Genomic DNA, 21,039 nt, shown 5'->3' with positions numbered 1-21,039 from the left:
TCAAACCTGGGTTTGTGGATGCATGGGTTTATTTATATCTATGACTGCATATGGGTTGTGTGTGTTTAGGTGCTTGTTTGTGACTGCAGATGCAATTCAGTGTGTGTATGCATCTGTCTGCGAGGCTGTACATGTTTGTGTGTGACTGCATATGTGATTTGTGCATGCATGCAACTATATGTGAGCATGTGACTGCAAATGTAAGGCAATATGTGTGTATGGCATCACAAATGATGTGTGTGTGTGGACTGCACATGTAACTTGAGTAAAATGCCTGACTGTGTGTGTGTGCGTGTGTGGGTGTCTGGCTCTACATGAAGCTGTGGAACTTTTACGCCACTAACTATTCAACTACAATGTCAGCGTTATAAGTAGACAGTGCTTCATTATTATATGTGAATTATTATTACTATTAAGTATTTATAACGCACAAACACATATAACAAATAAAGCACAAATATAGTGCTGCACAATTTAAGGGAATGTAGAAAATACAACATATGCATGCACCTATAAAGGAATAAAGGACCTTGGCCATGAGTTTCAAATTTTGTATTTACAGCACCGGGGGTCCAAAGGGCCCCCACTTCTAAAGGATCAGATTAAAAATTATGGTATTGTTTGCATTCAGATTGCAAAATTTAGACATTGTTCACACTGTTTATCAATGTCTGCATCCCGCAATACTGGCTCCGAACGAGCGACAATTTGAGCAGGATTTCAACTTGTCCAGATGAATGTCTGAAATCTGGATCCGAACAATTAAATACAGACCAATATTTTTTTAAAATTCAGTTATTTGCCCACTGGCAGCCAGCAGCCAGCAGCCAAATAGTTCAAAAAACTAAACAAAACAAAAATTTAATATTTTCCATGTGAACATTCTGCCATATAGAACAGTATGCCTCATAACAGTGGCGTACATACCGGGGTCGCCCTGCGACCCGGTATGTACGCCAGTGTTGTCCGCCTGTTCTCCTGGGGGGCCCAGGAGCTGACCACCTCAGGGCCCCCCGAGGCTGGCCCTGGTGTCACCGGGCTGGCTGGCGCTCGTGCGAGGGAGCACTCTCCCCTGAGCGCTCTCTGCCCAGCTCCCTCGCGCACCGCACTGATGCCGGAACTAGAATATGACATCATATTCCGGCTGGTCACCGGGCAGGCCGGTGGGCGCGCGAGGGAGCTGGGCAGAGAGCGCTCAGGGGAGAGTGCTCCTTCGCGCGCCCGCCGGCCTGCCCGGTTACCAGCCGCCCAGCAACACCACTGGACCCTAGCGAATCTCCTCAGCACTCCCAAAGGTAGGAAGACTGGGGGATTAATTTTTTTTGTGTGTGTTGGTGTTAGAGAGTGTGTGTGCTAGTGTGTGTGTGTTAGAGTGTGTGTGTGTGTGTGTTAGAGTGTGTGTGTGTGTGTGTGTGTTAGAGTGTGTGTGTGTGTTAGTGTTAGAGTGTGTGTGTGTGTTAGTGTGTGTGTTAGAGTGTGTGTGTTAGTGTTAGAGTGTGTGTGTGTTAGTGTTAGAGTGTGTGTGTGTGTTAGTGTGTGTGTGTGTGTTAGTGCGTGTCTTAGAGTGTGTTAGTGTTAGTGTGTGTGTTAGTGTTAGAGTGTGTGTTAGTGTGTGTGTTAGTGTTAGAGTGTGTTTGTGTTAGTGCGTGTCTTAGAGTGTGTTACTGTGTGTGTGTGTGTGTTAGTGTGTGTGTTAGTGTTAGAGTGTGTGTGTGTGTGTGTGTTAGTGCATGTGTTAGAGTGTGTGTGTTAGTGTTAGAGTGTGTGTGTGTTAGTGTTAGAGAGTGTGTGTGTTAGAGAGTGTGTGTGTTAGCGTGTGTGTGTGTGTTAGAGTGTGTGTGTGTTAGTGTTAGAGTGTGTGTGTGTTAGAGTGTGTGTGTGTGTGTGTGTTAGTGTTAGAATGTGTGTGTGTGTGTTAGTGTTAGAATGTGTGTGTGTGTGTGTGTTAGTGTTAGAGAGTGTGTGTGTTAGCGTGTGTGTGTGTTTTAGAGTGTGTGTGTGTTAGTGTTAGAGAGAGAGAGAGTGTGTGTGTGTTAGAGTGTGTGTGTGTGTTTTAGAGTGTGTGTGTGTTAGTGTTAGAGAGAGAGAGAGTGTGTGTGTGTTAGAGTGTGTGTGTGTGTGTGTTAGTGTTAGTGTTAGAGTGTGTGTGTGTGTTAGTGTTAGAGTGTGTGTGTGGTTGTGTTAGAATGTGTGTGTGTTAGTGTTAGAGTGTGTGTGTGTTAGTGTTAGAGTATGTGTGTTAGTGTTAGTTTTTGTGTCAGTGTGTGTGCTAGTTCATGTGTGTCAGTGAGTGTGTTACTGTGTGTGTCTGTTACTGAGTGTGTTAGTTTGTGTGAGTCTGTTGGGTGTCTGTTAGTGAGTGTGTGTTTTGTGGGTGTGTATGTGTCTGTCTGTCAGTGAGTGTGTATGTATGTCTGTCACTGAGTGTGTGAGCTGACCACCTCAGGGCCCCCTGAGGCTGGCCCTGGTGTCACCGGGCTGGCTGGCGCTCGTGCAAGGGAGCACTCTGCACTGATGCCGGAACTAGAATATGACATCATATTCCGGCTCCGGCATCAGTACGCGGCGCGCGAGGGAGCTGGGCAGAAAACGCTCAGGGAACGCTAGGGTCCAGCAACACCACTGGACCCTAACGAATCCCCTCAGCACTCCCAAAGGTAGGAAGGCTGGGGGATTACATTTTTTTAAAAAACGTGTGTGTGTTAGTGTTAGAGTGTGTTTGTGTGTGTGTGTGTGTGTGTGTGTTAGAGTGTGTGTGTGTGTGTGTGTTAGAGTGTGTGTGTGTGTTAGAGTGTGTGTGTTAGTGTTAGAGTGTGTGTGTAAGAGTGTGTGTGTGTGTTAGAGTGTGTGTGTGTGTTAGTGTCTGTGTTAGAGTGTGTGTGTTAGTGTTAGAGTGTGTGTGTGTGTGTGTGTGTGTGTGTGTTAGTGTGTGTGTGTTAGTGTGTGTGTTTGTGTTAGAGTGTGTGTGTGTGTGTGTGTTAGTGTATGTGTGTGTTAATGTTAGTTTTTGTGTCAGTGTGTGTGTTAGTTTGTGTGTGTCAGTGAGTGTGTTACTGTGTGTGTCTGTTACTGAGTGTGTTAGTTTGGTGTCTGTTAGTGAGTGTGTGTTTTGTTAGTGTGTATGTGTCTGTCTGTCAGTGAGTGTGTATGTATGTCTGTCACTAAGTGTGTCTGTCAGTAAATGTGCGTTTCTGTTAGCTAGTGTGTATGCGTCTGTTTGTGAGAGTGTGTGTGTCTGTTAGCTAGTGTGTATGCATCTGTTTGTGAGAGTGTGTGTGTCTTCAGCACTTACCTTTCTCCAGCGCCGGACTCCCTTGGCGCTGGGGATCCCTCCGCCCTGATCCGCCTCTCAGCTCCGAATGCGCATGTCTGAAACTTCTATGTTTTTAGCTGCAGGGTTAAAACTAGAAGAACCTGGCACCCAGACCACTTCATTGAGCCGATGTGATCTGGGTGTCTAGGTTTTTTTTTGGTATTAGTAACTAGGATTCCCTAATTTGGACTTGGAGCGGTGTGGTAGTCTACTTCTATCTAGGGATCTGGCCTTAGGTCTTGTAGTGCCTCTTAGGTTTTAATGTGTTAACGCTGGTAGTCAGTGGCTTCACTGAGGCATTCTGTGAGGTATAAAGTTAGCCTGCTAGCCTTCATGGGTGGTAACACTTTGCTCGGTACACTATAGTTTGGGTGGAAGGCCTTGGGAGTGGGTCGTGCATGCATAGGTGTGCTTAAAGGAGGGTATAATGAACTCTAGTCCATTGCGCGTTGTGTGGAGGGGAGGGATATAACGGAACTCAGGGCTAGTCCATCAGCTTACGGAGCCAGTTTAGTCATTGGGAAGGGGTATGGGGATAAAATCAGCGTTATTGGCAACAGGCAGTCTTGCGATCTACCAACAGTGTGGACTGTCAACATGGGTATCTGTAAGTCCTGCTCTCAGGTGAGTGAGGCATTCGTCTCATGTCCCCCCCTTCTGGGTTCTGGGTTTGTAATGCTTGCTCCACTGGTATTCCTAGGTATTGGAGAAAGGTAGGTGCTTCTGAGAGGCATGTCAGTGTGTGCAGCTTGCCGGCTTTATTGACCAAGATTCGGCGTGGGCCCCATTTGTAGGGGAGGGAGTGCTTCTGCAATAGCTAGATTATTTGGCTTAAATGAACGTCGCCAGATAAGTGTGTGTCTAGAGAAATCCGGGAAGAAAATCAGCTGTGCCCCCTCAAACGACACTGTAGATGAGCCTCTCATCGCCCCCATTATTGCTCCGCGATCGGAATCACTGGTCAGTTTTAGCAGGGTGTCTCTGGGCGCTTTGTGAGCGGCATTGGAAGCCTTGTTAAGGCGGAAGCAGAAGTCCACCACCACCTGCTTTGCCTGTTTGGGCATGAGCAGTGTGGCGATCAACCTCCGGCAGTAGTGGGGGAGTTCCGCCCCTGTGATCGCCTCTAGGAACCCCCCGGATTCTGAGATTATGGACTCTGGCTCTGTCCTCCATAGTGGCTATTTGCGCTTGTTGATCTGCATACTGTTTTTGTAGCGCGCCTATAGCGGCGTCTGTGGCTGATTGGGCCAGTTTGGCGCACTCCATGCCGTCTTCTACCGCCTGCACTTTATTGGTTAGTTTGTCACCGCCTCTCGGATCGGGGCCATGTCCACATTAAACATTGTTTTTATTTCCGCCATTAGTGCCCTGATGTCTGCTTTAGTTGATGGTGCAGACTCTGCCAGTTCAGTGGCTGTTTGTGGCCCTGAGCGTGGCCGGGAAGGGGGGAGAGAGTCGGCAGCAGCGCTATCATCGCCTGACGACGTTGGCGCGTAGGCCTTAGCCGGCGTCATCTTGGCTGTATCTGGCAGCGAGGTTGTGTGGAGGTAATCTCCGATATCGCAGGTGCACGAGCCCGGGTCCGCTCGATGTTTCTTTGACTTTTTCCCCATTATTTCAGGTGTCAAGCTGGTGCCCTTGGGGTTAATTTGCTGGGTCCGGAACGGTGGAAATCTCAGTTTGGTGAGTGTATTTGTACGGAGCGTTCTCGGTGTGCGTCCGTCTCCTGCAAGCGCTGTCTCCGCCCCCTATTTTAATATTTTAACTATATTGGTCCTTGTGTATGTTCCCTCAGAGGAAGGGAGACATGGAGACCTTTTATTTTAAATCGTTATTTGTATTTTGTAATAAACCAACGTTTACAACCTACCTGGATCCCAGTTCCTGTTAGTGAATAGGAGTACCCAAAGGAGATCCTGATAAGGACCTATTGGATATTTTGTAAAGTGCCTGAAATTTCACAGAAGCCTGTGAGTGCAATCAAAGCAGCTATAAATTGTAGATTATGTTAACATAATGTACTTTTCATCATAAAGGGACACTATAGTCACCTAAACAACTTTAGTTTTGGTGTGTAGAACATGCCCCTGCAGCCTCACTGCTCAATCCTCTGCCATTTAAGAGTTAAATCCCTTTGTTTATGAACCCTAGTCACACCTCCCTGCATGTGACTTGCACAGCCCAGCACCCCACCGACGACCCAGTGAGACCCTCTACCTCATCCAGCAGACACAGGAGGACTGACTGGACATTTCTTCATTTGCCACAGACCGGAAATAATACTCTATCTTTGGATTCATCTAATCGTCAATGAGAGAATTCCTAACTTCAAATATTGGTGAGATCAAACCATAGAGCATTGAAGAGATATTCATATACAACCATCAGTGTGTACACACTCGGACTGTAAATATTTAATTTTTTTCCTTTTTTCTTCTTTTGCTTTTTTTTTCCTTTTTTTTCTTTTTTTCCTTTTTTTCATATTTTTGGATATATCCTTTTTTTATATACATCTTTTTTAACACTGCTCTGCTGATGGACTCTTGTATATATTTTGCACAGTGGATAGAGGGCTCTCTACCATATAGTGCCTTTTGGCACGCACTTAACTGACATTGTCGGATTGTATTGGGGTCTTATTGTGGATTGTTTAGTATATTTATTGCTATTAAGGTGTTCATGGTGAGATGGGATGTACATCATTCATTATAGGAATTATTTTCTGAGATATTTATTATCTCTACATATTCAATAAATTTATATTTGCAAGTATTTGCTTTACATAATTACTTTATATAATAGAGTGCGGTATCATTTGTTGTTGTATACACTACGTTAACATAATCTACAATTTTACCACATGACAGGAGGCTTCATATTTGCATTTTTAACGCTCATCAAGAACAGAAAAGGGCTGCATGAGAAGAAGGGCGAAAGCAGAATTTGCGAAAGGTATCTTCCAAAGAGCAATCCACCAAACGCATAATGTCGGGGAGAGAGGCACCCGACAAGAAGGCGTGTGTAGCTGCTGCACCCCATACAGAATGTGCACTGAAAGACGTCCTGCCAAGGACAAGATCCAGCGTACCCACCTAGCGAGAGTGGTGGTGGACACTGGTTTATGTGGCTTGGCATATGACATGAGAAGAGGACCGAACTGGGAACCTTGCAAAGGAGTTATAATCTCCACGTAACGCATCAGTGTCTTGACCACACAAAGGTGGGGGGCGGAAGGAAAAAATGGGTAAAAAACAATGTTAGAATTCGTCTTAGTCCATCTCATAGGCGAAAACGAAGTCCCTTCAGGAGTAAAAGATAATCCTTCCATGTCAAACGCCCTAACATCCGCAACTCGACGGAACGATACCAAACAAAGTAACAAGGTAAGTTTCACTGAAAGTTGGCGTAAGGACAAAGATTTATTGTCTGGCTAATCCCGAAAAAAACGCATGACCATTTCCACATCCCAGAGATGGGAATATTTCAGCATTGGTGGCCTCGACAAGCGAATCCCTCTCAGTAGTCTGCACAACAAAGGATCCTGACCTACTGGAAGACCTTGAACCGGTATGTGTGCAGCCGAAATCGCAGATTGCGTGACATTGATGGATCGATAGGAACATCCTAGAGAAAAGGAATGAGATAAGAAATTGAGAATCATAGGGATAGGTCCTGTAAAGGGATTGGAATCCCTCTCCACACACAAACTAGCCCATTTGTTTCCGGCGGCGAGGTAACAGCGTCTCATACCCGGTGCCCATGAATCCCATAGTTGTTCCTTAGCGACCTGTGATAATCCTTCTGTTGACCAGGATCCCCTGAAATCTTAAAGGACACTAGTTCTAGGCATTCCTGTAGGACAAGGGGATGAGGTTCTCCCCGCGGGTCAGTCAGTAGAAGTGGGAATGACGGTATGAGGAGTGGGTGGTCGCAAAACAATTCCAGAACATCCGGGAACATTGGTTGACTCTGCCATAGTGGTGTCAGTAAGAGCAAGGAGATTCCTAGCTTATGTACTTGGTGAATCATTCTTGCCAGCATGGAGAAGGGGGGGAAAGGCATAAGCTTCCTGGTTCGGCCAGTTCAGGAGAAATGCGCTTCATTGCATGGCTCTGTAGTGTAGTGGACCTGGATATATTGCTTGAATGGAGGCTGAGAGAAGTCCCATAACCCTTGCTAGAAGGCATAACGGGATGTGATCCATGCGAAGTACCTTTTGAATTTCCTTCCTCATGGGCGCGATCTTCTTGAGCGGTAGATGGAGTATGCAGGAGGTCTTTCTCGAATCCCAGGATTTGGACCACTTGTGAGGGTTTCAGTGCAGATTTGTCTAGGTTCACCACAAATCCTAGTGATTCGAGAAAATCCATGACCAATTTCGTCTGAGAGTTCAGCCGTGATGGTGTGTCGTAAAAAAGTAGCAAATCATCTAAGTAGATGATGCATCTGATGCCTAGGGATCGAAGGCAGGCCAAGACCGGTTTCAGTAATTTTGAGAAACACCACGGGGCCGAACTTAGTCTGAATTGGAGGCAAGTGAATTGACATGGTCGGTCGTTCCACTGGAACCGAAAGGTAAGCGTCTTTGAGATCCAGTTGAGTGAACCAGTCCTCTTTGATGAGTAGATCATGAAGTAGATGGATCCCTTCCATCTTGAAGTGATGGTATACCACTAAATAATTGAGTTGTCGCAGATTGATAATGGGCCAGAACTCTCCTGTCTTCTTCCGAACTAAGACTATGTTGCTGAAGAAGCCGTCGTCGTCCTGCACGTGTTCTACTGCGCCTTTAGAAAATAGGGTTTAGATTTCCCCTTTTCGATCAACAATTTGTTGTCTGTGAATGTGCACAGGGGCGGTGGCGGTTGTGCCTGCAGTCAAGGTAGAAACAGTTGCATGAAATTCTGGACCCACCTTTTGTGGGAAAACGTCCTCGACCTCTTCCCCAATAGCCTCTGGCTCTGTCTGCACCTCTGTAGTAATTAGAGGTTCATGAGGTTCGATGTCGGGTAGAACGATGAGGAAGGAGAGTTTGTCTTGGAGCCCGATTTCCAGAATCGGCTGGTGGCCCGGCTCCTCTGCCGACCAGCCGTCCAAAAACACCCTGTCCCGGTGGGCAGAATACTTGTTGTAGTGACAACTGTGCTTTATTCAGAATAGTGAATAAGGAAATGTGTTTCTTCAATTCGGGAATGAATGAGTCGCCAAATAGTTGCCCATTTGCAGCTCCTTGTGGGCCTTGTTAATGAGTTTCGCATCAATTCGGATAAGTGCCGTCTTGCACCTCTCCATGCATAATGCGGCATTGACATTGCCCAACATATATACGCATCGTTGGGCTCATTCCCTGATGGCACTGGGATGGCACTGGGATCGTGTTGGGTGCCCTGTGATAGAGCCAGATCTGCAAAATACAGGATTTTTGTGATGGGACCCAGCAGGTTCAACAGCTGGATCGTGGGTGGCGTATGGTCTGCGGGTCGAGGAGAGGGCAGCCTTGAGTGTCAAGAAACAGTCTTTTGCCCTCTAGTAGAATGGAGTCCAGTGCCTTCCGGGGGGAGGGGATTGTCCCTGTATGATTCTCTCACGTATTTAGAGTTGGAAGTGGGCATGCCTAGCCAGTTACCTTCCATTTTCAAGTTACCTTCCACAGGTCGACGGGTATTCTTCATCCTCCTCTGAGGACAGAACAGGTGGAGGTGCTATTGGTCGTGTGGCATGTTAACTGCATTTAGCAGGAGTCTTCCCTGTCGCCTGAGCACGTGGCGTAGAGAGTCCGGCTCGTTTGCTCGTTGGCGCTTAGGCAGCGAGTGGAGGTCCTTGGAAGGAGCCTCCAAGCCCAATTTATCTTCTGCATCCCAGAGCATGTGTGGAGAGTCCAGGCGGAACTTTCGAGAGCAAGTCTTTTCCATGGAAGCTGCCACGGCAGCGTTAATCATTGCCTGGAAATCTTGGCTTTGTGGTGGGGAATCCGACATGTTCACAATAGTGACGTCCTGTGGAGTAAGGATGTATATATTAGGACGCTTGCTTAAGTAAGGCCTGGTGGGTAATCCCCTTGCGCAGAGCAATTAGGGGTTAGCCTGGTATCTTAAGGAGATGTATTACTCTCCACTAGAGACTGTTTTATGCGGGCTCTGTATAAAGCTGGTTGATTGTGTGGCTAGTAGTATAAGGGAGACATATCCTTGTGATTTTGGGAAGCATCAATAGGCTTCATTAGCCAAAGGGACATACCCATAAGTCCCCTTTTGGGAAGGTACCAATCGCCCGCTTGACAGTAGTGATTCCCTGGGATTGTCCGTGATTAGTGGTTGTGGTATAGTACCGCTGGCAGGGATAACCTTGATCAGTCTCATATGAACAGGTCTGTGGCCTTACGACTGATGGGCATGTATTGGGGTGTGGCCCAATGAAAGTAGGGGTTCCCCTGCGTGCACCTGAGCCAGGCAGTCTGCACACCAGGCGTAATAGTCAGATATACAGTTATGTCATGGTCCTGGTGAAGAAAATGGCTGTTTCTGCAGCTCCTGTGTAGTATCCTATCTTTCTCTAGATAGAATATTCTCTATATTCTCTAGAATATTCTCTAGACACCAAGTGTCTCCCCACAGAAAGGTCCTGATCCGACTGTCACCATACACATGCAGGTGAGAAACCCAAATGGCTGCTGTGAATCTAGTAAGATTCAAGATGGCCGCGTGAGGACCTGGAAGGGAAGAACTCCCGCAGGCCCGTGAAGGGAAAACCCTAATGCTAGCAACCCCAGTCCTGGGTTAGTACTTAGGGTGAGGGGAAAGACAGGAGACACTCCCGAGCGAATCGCGCCTTGGTGCGATAGTCCGCTGCAGCGGTTAGTCGAATGTAGGTGCTGAGTAGGGAAGCAGAAAAAAGAGTAGTCTAGAGGCCAGAAAAAATATATAAGGAGGGCAAAGCCCCAACAGGAGGGTTAGCACACTAGTAGGAAGGCTAATCAGTGACAGCTCAGTAAAAGTACCCAGGAATTCACAAAATATATACAGAACATCAGTATAAGATTAGTAAATCATAAGGAGCAAATACTCTGACCTGTGCAACTACGTGGAGCAGCAAAGAAAGAGGGAGCTTGAGGGGCTGGACTTACTTATATATGTGTACAGAGAAAGGATTGGGGGCACACCCGAGACCTGCATTTTGCATGAAAGGTGCTGCCGCAGTGACCAAACTTCATAAATGAGAGAATAAATAGTTGCAGACTACAAAAAATATAACACAAAGAAAGGCTACTAAAAAATAAATAAATATGCAGGTCTCGGGTGTGCCCCCAATCCTTTCTCTGTACACATTATATTTGGAATCCTGACCAGATTCCTTTGGGGTTAAGCACCCCGCCCAGGCCCCCCAGCTTCAGAGGCTCCTCTAGAGGTGGCCACAGGTGTATATAAAGGAGGAGTTTTTTAACAGTCAGGTCACTTTTATTATTTTCTCCAGTCAGCACAGATATCATCTGCAATAGTGAGTATACTAATTTTAGCACCAACACGTTAATTGTTTAGTTTTAACACTGTTTTTAATTGCTTTCATCACTTATTTTTGTATACTATGCTCTTACCAGGATTTAATTTAACACCTTTTATTATTAACACTAGTACTATTTAATTTGTCCCCCACATTTTAGCGTAGGACCCACCAATATTTGGGTACTTTAAAAGTAGTGGTGGGCTTAACAACATATGGCCATATGGTGGAACCAAATCCCCATATTTATTCTTAGATAGGCATTTTAGTAGCCTTCTTTGTGTTATATTTTTTGTAGTCTGAGTGCGCCGCAACTATTTATTAACTCATTTATAACTTATATATGTGATGTTACTTGTTTTTGATTGGTTTAAACTTACTTGATTGATCTGTGCTGCTGGAGATTTATAGTAAAGAAAGTAATGCAAATATGAAGCCTCCAGTCATGTGGTAAAATCTGCACATTATCACATAGTGTTGCACTATATTTTGTTGATTTAATACATGTTAGATTTTCAGCTGTATCCCGTTGTTTTTCGCTTTATCTATCTATTCCAATCTCATTCAAAAGCTTCAGCTACAAAAAAGGGATATTTGGAGGACACCTGAAACATGCATTTCTCAGCAGTGGTATTGCTGTAAAGACCAACATTTATACCAAGTACAGATTAAGGAACAGCGCACACACAAAATTACAGTTTCAAATCTTACAAGGCTACTTAAAATCACCTACCTCAGCAAACAGATATAGGGATTCAGTTCGACCATATGGCCATAATGTACTAAGCTCCAATAAAGGTGGGTCCTACACTAATTTAACGTGGAATACAAATAAAAAGTTGCTATTACTAAATTAACTGAAGTGTATTTAATTAGTTTGTTGCAAGAACATTGTGAATATATGTCATACAAAATGAATGTGATAAAAAACACAAAAAAGTGTCAAAACTAAATCATTAAAGTGATAGGAGGGAGGCACTGAGGCTAGTGGTGTTGTGGAGAGAGGTACTGAGGCTAGTGGTGTTGTGCAGAGAGGCTTGAAGACTATGGTGAGGCCTAATAGAAAGCAGTTGTTGGTGGGGGATTCCATCATAAGAGGTGTGGAGATGGACAATGGTGGTCTTGTGAGGTGTCTTCCCGGAGCTACTGCTCACAGAGACAGGAGACGTATCTGTAATATTGTTAAGCAAGCAAAGCAGGAAGGGGAATTGGATGTACTTGTCCATTTAGGGACAAATGACTTGGCTTGCAATGAGGTTTCAGAGGTTAAGGACGTTTTTAGTGTTTTTGCCAATGATATACGGCAGGTTGCTTCCACACTGTCATTCTCTGAAGTTCTGCCTGTGCATAACACTCAGAATGACAGGCGGATGCGTATTAGGGACTTTAACTTGTGGCTTGGTGAATGGTGTCGGGAGCAAAGATTTGGCTTCATTGCTCATGGTAGCTCTGTTTGGAATGGAAATAAACTGTACAAAAAAGATGGTTTGCATCTTTCTCAAAAGGGAACAAATGTTCTCAGTGAGCAGTTCAGAGGTTTTGCTAGGATGTATTTAAACTAGGCGGGGGGGGGAAAAGGGTGATAAAACATCAATCCAATTGTCCCCCAAAACAAGGACAGAAGGTGCCTGTAGCAAGTGTGTTAAAAATGATAAGCTTAGAGTCATGTCTACAAATGCTCGCAGTTTAGGGAATAAGATCCATGAACTTGTGGCAATAATGGCAACTGATAGTGTAGATTTAGTCGCTGTTACTGAGATATGGTATAATGAGAAAAATGACAAGGGACATAGCAATACCAGGGTACTCTTTATATAGAAAAGACAGGGAAGGCAAGAAAGGGGGAGGGGTGGCCCTGTATGTGAAGGATAGCATAAAATCTAGCCTAATAAAGGTTAGTGAGGCGAACATAGAGTCCGTTTGGGTTATGTTAGAATTTGGTAATCACACAGTTACTCATGTAGGTGTGATTTATAGCCCCCCCAGGACAAATTGAAGAGTTAAATAATCTACTAGTTGAAGAAATAGCCAAAATGACAATGAAGGGGGAAGTTATCATCATGGGTGACTTTAATCTTCCTGATGTGAATTGGAAAACAAAAATAGCTACTTGTGCCAGGAGCACACATATTCTAAACTCCCTACTGGGATTGTCTCTAAAACAAGTCGTTGAGGAGCCAACTCGTAAAGAGGCCATACTAGATTTAGTGTTAACAAATGGAGATTTGGTATCAGATATTACTGTAGGTGAAAGTTTATGATCCAGTTATCATCAGTCAGTGTGGTTTAATATAAGAACAGTGACTGAGTCACACCACACAAAAACAAAAGTTTTAGACTTTAGAAAAACAGACTTTTCTAAAATTAGAATATGTGTAAATGAGTCATTATCAGACTGGAGCAATTTAAATGGAGTCCAAAAGAAATGGGATTATTTAAAAGTTGCACTACTAAAGGTAACAGAAAATTGCATTAGGCTTGTCAGTAAAAGCAAAACATTCAAGAAACCACTGTGGTACTCCGCAGATGTGGCCAAAATAGTAAAAAACAAAAAGTTAGCATTTAGTATTATAAAAAAAACCAGAGTGAGGAAGACAGAATGACCTATACGATTAGGCAGAAAAAGGCTAAGCAAGTTATAAGAGCTTCCAAATCACACACAGAAGAGAAAATAGCACAGTCAGTAAAAAAAGGGGGACAAAACTTTTTTAGATACATAAATGAGAAAAGAAAAGTAAAACAAGGATTAGTTAGATTAAAAACAAAAGAAGGAAGGTATGTAGATGAGGATAAAGGTCTAGCTGACTACCTCAATGAATATTTTTGTTCGGTATTTACAGATGAAAATGAAGGAAAGGGACCTCAGTTAAGAAAAAGGATAAATGAGTAATTTATTACACGTGAGTTTACAGAGGAAGAGGTTCTATTTCAACTGTCAAAAGTAAAGACAAATAAGTCAATGGGACCTGATTGAATACACCCAAAGCTATTAAAAGAGCTTAGTGGTGTACTAGCAAAACCATTAACAGATTTATTTAACCAATCATTGTTAACAGGAGTAGTCCCAGAAGATTGGAAGTTAGTGAATGTTGTGCCCATTCACAAGAAAGGTAATAGGTAGGAGTCGGGCAACTATAGACCAGTAAGCCTTACTTCAGTAGTGGGGAAAGTGATGGAAACCATGTTAAAGGATAGGATTGTTGAACATCTAAAAACACATGGATTTCAAGATCAGAGACAACATGAATTTACTTCAGGGAGATCATGCCAAACTAATTGATTTTTTTGATTGGGTAACTAAAATTATAGATCAGGGTGGTGCAGTAGACATTGCTTACCTAGATTTCAGTAAGGCTTTTGACACTGTTGCACATAGAAGGCTTATCAATAAACTACAATCTTTGAGTTTGGATTCCAATATTGTTGAATGGGTAAGGCAGTGGCTGAGTGACAGGCAACAGAGGGTTGTAGTCAATGGAGTATATTCGAAGCTTGGGCTTGTCACCAGTCGGGTACCTCAGGGATCTGTACTTGGACCCATTCTCTTTAATATTTTTATTAGTGATATTGCAGAAGGTCTTGATGGTAAGGTGTGTCTTTTTGCGGATGATACTAAGAAATGTAACAGGGTTGATGTTCCAGCAGGGATAAGCCAAATGGCAAATGATTTAGGTAAACTCGAAAAATGGTCAGAGTTGTGGCAACTGACATTTAATGTGGATAAGTGCGAGATAATGCATCTTGGACGTAAAAACCCAAGGGCAGAGTACAGAATATTTGATAGAGTCCTAACCTCAACATCTGAGGAAAGGGATTTAGGGGTGATTATTTCTGATGACTTAAAGGTAGGCAGACAATGTAATAGAGCAGCAGGAAATGCTAGCAGAATGCTTGGTTGTATAGGGAGAGGTATTAGCAGTAGAAAGAGGGAAGTGCTCATGCCATTGTACAGAACACTGGTGAGACCTCAATTGGAGTACTGTACACAGTACTGGAGACCATATCTTCAGAAGGATATTGATACCTTAGAGAGAGTTCAAAGAAGGGCTACTAAACCGGTTCATGGATTGCAGGATAAAACTTACCAGAAAAGGTTAAAGGATCTTAACATGTATAGCTTGGAGGAAAGACGAGACAGGGGGGATATGATAGAAACATTTAAATACATAAAGGGAATCAACACAGTAAAGGAGGAGACTATATTTAAAAGAAGAAAAACTATCACAACAAGAGGACATAGTCTTAAATTAGAGGGGCAAAGGTTTAAAAATAATACCATGAAGTATTACTTTACTGAGAGGGTAGTGGATGCATGGAATAGCCTTCCATCTGAAGTGGTAGAGGTTAACACAGTAAAGGAGTTTAAAAATGCGTGGGATAGGCATAAGTCTATCCTAACTATAAGATAAGGGCAGGGACTAATGAAAGTGTTTAGAAAACTGGGCAGACTAGATGGGCCGAATGGTTCTTATCTGACGTCACATTCTATGTTTCAATAGTGCTTTTATGTATTTACTCACAATGCATATCAAATATCTGCTCTATTTAAAATAAAAATATTATTAAAGTGATATTGCTATCCGAATCCTCCTCAAATGTATACTTTCCTTTGGTCACCTCTAGGGTCATTTGAAGCAGGAGGTGCTCAACCCAAAAAAGGAATCTGGTCTGGACTCCTAACAATCGAACAAAAGGAGAATTTGGGTATTTTTGTGTGTGTGCTGTTCCCTGATCTGTATTTTGTTCAAACGCTTTAGATTTTAATGATACAGTTACCTCACTTCTCATGTTTACCTGCTCATTTACTTATGCTTTCCCCACCCACTCCAGGGAGAAAACTGATCTGACCAATCATTGTCCTATCCCTAGGAATGCTGGAAAAGTGCACTGGGCATGCCTGACAGAGTTACACATGTGCAATTGGCAGATCTCTTCACCTAATTAATAGCAATATCCTGACAGGGGGAGAAAAGAGGGAGTCTGATCAGTCAGATCATTCAGAACACGTGTTGAGTTTCCCTCCTGCTGCTGCTGTACAACAATGTCCTGTTTCTGTCATTAGTATACTGGTTTGAAAAAATGAACTGGGTGGGTTATTGGGGGGACAGAAGTGGTGAAGAAAGTCCCCTAGCTGAGAAGTGTGCTCTAAAATGTAATCTAACCAAGTTTATACTAAGTTTATAAATGTTTATTATTTGCTTTATGTTGGTTTGTATATTTGTGTAAAAGTGTATCTTGCTTGATGCCCCTTTTAAAATAATGTATATAGCTTTGCATATCAGACACTACTCTTTCTATTCACATATGTATATGTGTTGTTTTAATAAACATTATCTTTAAGTCCCTGGTGTAAGTGGAGGTTATAAAAAAAAGTGGAAAAGCTAATCACCCACCTAGTGTATCAGATATAATCTTCAGACCTTCAGACTGTAAACTCACTGGCTATCCAACTAAGCACTTTTAAAAAAAAAGAGCTTCAATGATTAGATCTGAGTTTTCAGGCAGGGCTCCCTTTACATATTGTATGGTCTCTGTATATGGTACATTGTTTTAGGGTTCTGACCTAATTGCACAGCTCTGCAAAATATGTTAGTGCTTAAACCTTTCTCTCTATGTTACAATGCTCTTCTCCAGGGGCCTGCAAAAGACAAAATGTCCTATATGATCCAATTGGAGAAGGAGCTGGGGTATGAGATACCGCTGTCACATTGGCACGAAGCTATGTCAATTACTAAACGAGCCTCAAGGAGCTTATCACTCTGGGAAGCCTTCTGTAAAATCACCATGAGATGGTACCTGGTGCCATACAAGTTATCGCGAATCCATAAGGAGGCATCTGAGCTATGCTGGAGATGCAAAACACAGATAGGCACTATGCTACACACATTTTGGGATTGTCCAGCCCTGGGAGAATACTGGGACCGGGTGGGGAAATTTATCTCTGATACCACACTCTACAGAATACCAAAGAAGCCAACCAGCTACCTTCTGCATATCATCCCCGGGCTGATACACCACCCCAACCACAAAGTATTGCTCATCATTCTCACGGTAGCTAAGATAACCTTGGTGTTCCACTGGAAGAGCAGGACGATTCCCTCGTTAGATACTCTAATACAGAGATTGAAGTATTTACGAGAGAATGGTTAGCAAAACACAGGGTTGTGTAAGTAGGTATGTGAGAGATTGGGAATGCTGTACCACAAATATTGGAACGGCACAGAACAGCAACGCTAACAATGAGGAAACTGATAGGAATAAATAGCTTATAGGGCACCACTTTTGTATGACTTGAATGTCCGGCCAGGCTCTAGGGTTCTAAGACCAGGTGTCACAAGAACTGTTGCATAAGCAATATCAATGTGAACCTAACCCTCCTCCCCCTTTTTTTTCCTTTCTGTATCCCTTCCCTCTATGTTATCTTTCTATGGTATTCTTATGTTTTAATGAAGCTAATAAGGCTACAGCATAATACGTTTGAGCAAAGCTTTGTTGTCACTCTAGGAAAAATAGTTGCAAATTGTCGTATAGCAATTGTTTACTCTGTTATATGAAAATGTTAGTTTTGATATTATATGCATTGATAACATTCTCTCATAAAAATTATATATGTAAAAAAATAAATGACATTAATAATAACAATAACAAAAGGTTAGGCTTAGTGTTGAGATTTGCAGTCAGGGTGGAATTTGCATTACTGTTTTTTTGTGGGATATAACTAGCATCCTTTTTTATCAAGGCTACATCTGGAGTGCTATCTAGGGTTTAACAAGAAGTATCCACAAAGTATTCACTAACTAACATTCATGTAATAAACAGTAATACATTGTAGTTTGTCTATGCTCCCTAAGGACATGTTTCCTACAATAACTTAATTTATGAGAGAACCATCAGCAGATGAGGTTATTTGTCTAAACACAGTGTGAATTATAACCATAAGACTACAGTAATTGTAAACATCACTGTAGAAATAGTGAAGTGAAGAATGGGTTGCTTGTTGCATGAAATGTTGTCCTGGCAATTCATTCTTTCATTTGTTCAATTTAGTTATTACAAGGAGGAAGCTACTAGCTTGCGACTCCCTCCTTGTAATATTTAAAAATTGAACATGTGGCAAGCAGTACTTATATACCCCCATTTCCCCTCAACTTCAGTAAATAAGAGTTGTTAAATTCCCTCTCCTGCCCCAACCCGCTGTGATGTAGTAGGGGCATGTATAGTAAACAGCGAGCAGTCAGAGGCCTGTAGTTATTGCTGCCCAGTCGCTATTCCAATAATGGAGGATCTGGCACAGGTTCGCTATGCCCCTATGATGGAGCACCTCTAAATATAATTAACTTGGGGGGGCTTTGCGTGCCAAGGTTCCCCACCTATGCCCCGCTTGGCAGTGGTAGAGGACCGTAAATAATAAGGGAGGTGGACTTATTGTCCATCTTGCCTCCACCAATTGGCAGCAGGTGAAGTCATAAATAATAAGGTGTGTTGGATCTATTGTCCCCAACAGCACCATTGTTCCAGTGACCAAGAGACTTAAGACCCCCAAAAGTACTATGCCTACTCCCCTCATTCTAATAGAGAGGGTCAATAAACTAAATACCTGTAGAATAAAACTAAGGGTCCCTTAGTAAGAGGGGAGAGGGGATTTTTATTAATAGCCCCCTCCCCCACCCCCATATTGCCAATGGGTGAGGGCTGAGGTAGACAGTAGGTCCACCCAGGGCCGGCCCGTCCATAGGTCCCAGTGTGACCATTGCTCCAGGCAGCACTCTGACAGGGGCAGCATTTTGCTGCCCCTGTCATTATCTAATATGATAATATCTATTTGGGGAAAGCCTTAATTTTCCCCTCATTAAAATGTAAAAAAACAATCAGGGATGTGGGGAGATGGAGGCTGATGTGGGGAGATGGAGGCAGACATTCTGTTATAGAAATGTTCCACACTGAAGTTCCGGCGGTTGCACGTTCAGTGTGAGCCAGAACTTCAGTGCTCAGTTTACTTTGCGGCAGGGCTGCTCCTGTTGCTTTGAAGAAGCCAGCAGACAGGAGTCAGCAGCAGTGGTGGGGACGCGAGGAGAAGAGCTGCAGATACAAAGGTAAGTGTCTGTGTCTGTGCCTGTAACCTTTACTCACCAACTCCTTCCTAGTCTGACATGTACCCTAAGCAATCTCTCCCAAACTACCTCCTACCCTCCTCAATTCCTCTCCAAACTGCAACCTAAATGTCCCAATTCCCCAAAAACCTGACACACTCTTTCCCTAATCACTTTTTAGATTGCCACCTAACCTCCCTAGTTCCTCTCCAAACTGCCTTTTAATCTCCCTAATCCTTCCCCAGTCTGCCACCTCAACTGCCTAATTCATTTCCAGATTGCCACCTAGCCTCCATGGAATAGCATATCTCTTCCCAACCTTTTCTCTCTATTCTCTCGTTGCCATCCACATCATTGTCACCACCACACACATGATTGGCTGCAGTGCACACTCATGGTAAGAAAATCCCCAGAACACACACATAGACACACACTTCACTCCCAGCACACACATAAACACACACTTCATCCCCAGCACACACACAGACACACACTTCATCTCCAGCAGACACACACACACACTTCATCCCCAACACACAAAGACACTGCTTCCCAGAACACACACACTGCACTCAAACACACACACTGCATCTCCAGCACAAACACACATACAAACTACATCCCCAGCACACATGCACTGCATCTAAAAGCACTCACACAGACACTGCATCCCCTAGACACACAGCATCACCAACACACACACAATACATTCCCTACACACATTACATCCCCTGTCTAATGCTACATCTCAAAAACATACTGCATCCGCAGAACACACAATATATTTGTTACAGAATATCTCCTATACACACAGTGATGGAAACACTTACACTACAGAAATTAATACACTACAGTTTCCAAATGGCATAAAAATGTTGGTGTGTTTTCTTGTTGTGGTTGTGGTTGCGAGGAGGGGGGATCCCAACTGCTGCCAATGAGTGGTGTCTATGGGGGACAGTAGGTCCACATCCACTTTAATATTTAGGACCCCCACCCTCCACCAATGGGTAGGGGCTGAGGGGGGACACTGTTTCCCCCGTTATTACTTTTAGAGCCCCAACTTGCCGTAAATGGGTGGGGGCTGAGGGGACACTATGCCACCTCGTTCATTTTAGCCCTAACCCATAGCTATGTCACCTCAGTTAATTATTTTAATATGTGCTCTACCATTGGGGCATGGAGACCTGTGCAAGGTCCCCATCTTTTGGATTAGTGACTGGGCATCAATAAACGGCTCACTGTTCAGTAAGCATGTCCTTACACGTGGCACCTCAGGTAGATGCAGGGCAGAGAATTTACCCTACCACATTCACTGAATACTAATATTATTTTGTAATTAGTATTAGTAAAGTTGTTTGAAAGACCAAAATTACAAAAATAAATGGTTTTTTTTTTTTTTTTTTTACCTTTCAGCTTCTTAGTAGATAGCTCCCTACTCATTGTGGGTGTGCCATAAGGATACCAAAAATTAGCTATCTACTAAACAGCTCCCTAATTTGGTACCCTTAAATATGGCAATCCTACCAGGGTCCCAATATAGGGAGTTACATGCTAAACGGCCGTAAGATGAAGCAGCAAGAATGCCAATGGTCCGAATGAAATTCCGAAACAAAAATAATAGCCGAACTTCATCCAAAAATAAACAAATGGACGAAATTTTGGTACGGACGAAACCATATTTTATTTTGTCTGAATGTATTCAATGTATATACATGAAATAATCGTGAAGAATCACATGCAATCAAATTATTAAGTAGAATTTCTAATACAGCATCTAGTGAGGCAGAAGTCTTAATAGGAATTACATAAATAATTAAAAAATAAATAAAGATCCAAATCAATCTAAAAGATTTGTTAACAGCTAAGGTAAAATAATAGTAGCAAAGCATGTTAATGCAGGTTAATGTCACTGGATTTTATTCTTATGTTTTATTGTAATTAGAGAATCCAGTACTAAATGGATTTTACTCCCAGTCCTTCTAGTATTAATTATATGGTACGCTGTGTTTGCTCTTTTCAATGTACTGATAACAAAAGAAGACATTTAAGATGGGGATTATGGAGCCTGGGAATAGAATTATTAACATTCCTGTTTACATAAGAAGAACAAAAGTCTATTTTTTTTTTTTTGAGCATTTT

Source organism: Pelobates fuscus, chromosome 1 (genome assembly GCF_036172605.1).
Source record: "Pelobates fuscus isolate aPelFus1 chromosome 1, aPelFus1.pri, whole genome shotgun sequence".
NCBI lineage: Eukaryota > Metazoa > Chordata > Amphibia > Anura > Pelobatidae > Pelobates > Pelobates fuscus.
This window is presented reverse-complemented; position numbering follows the sequence as displayed.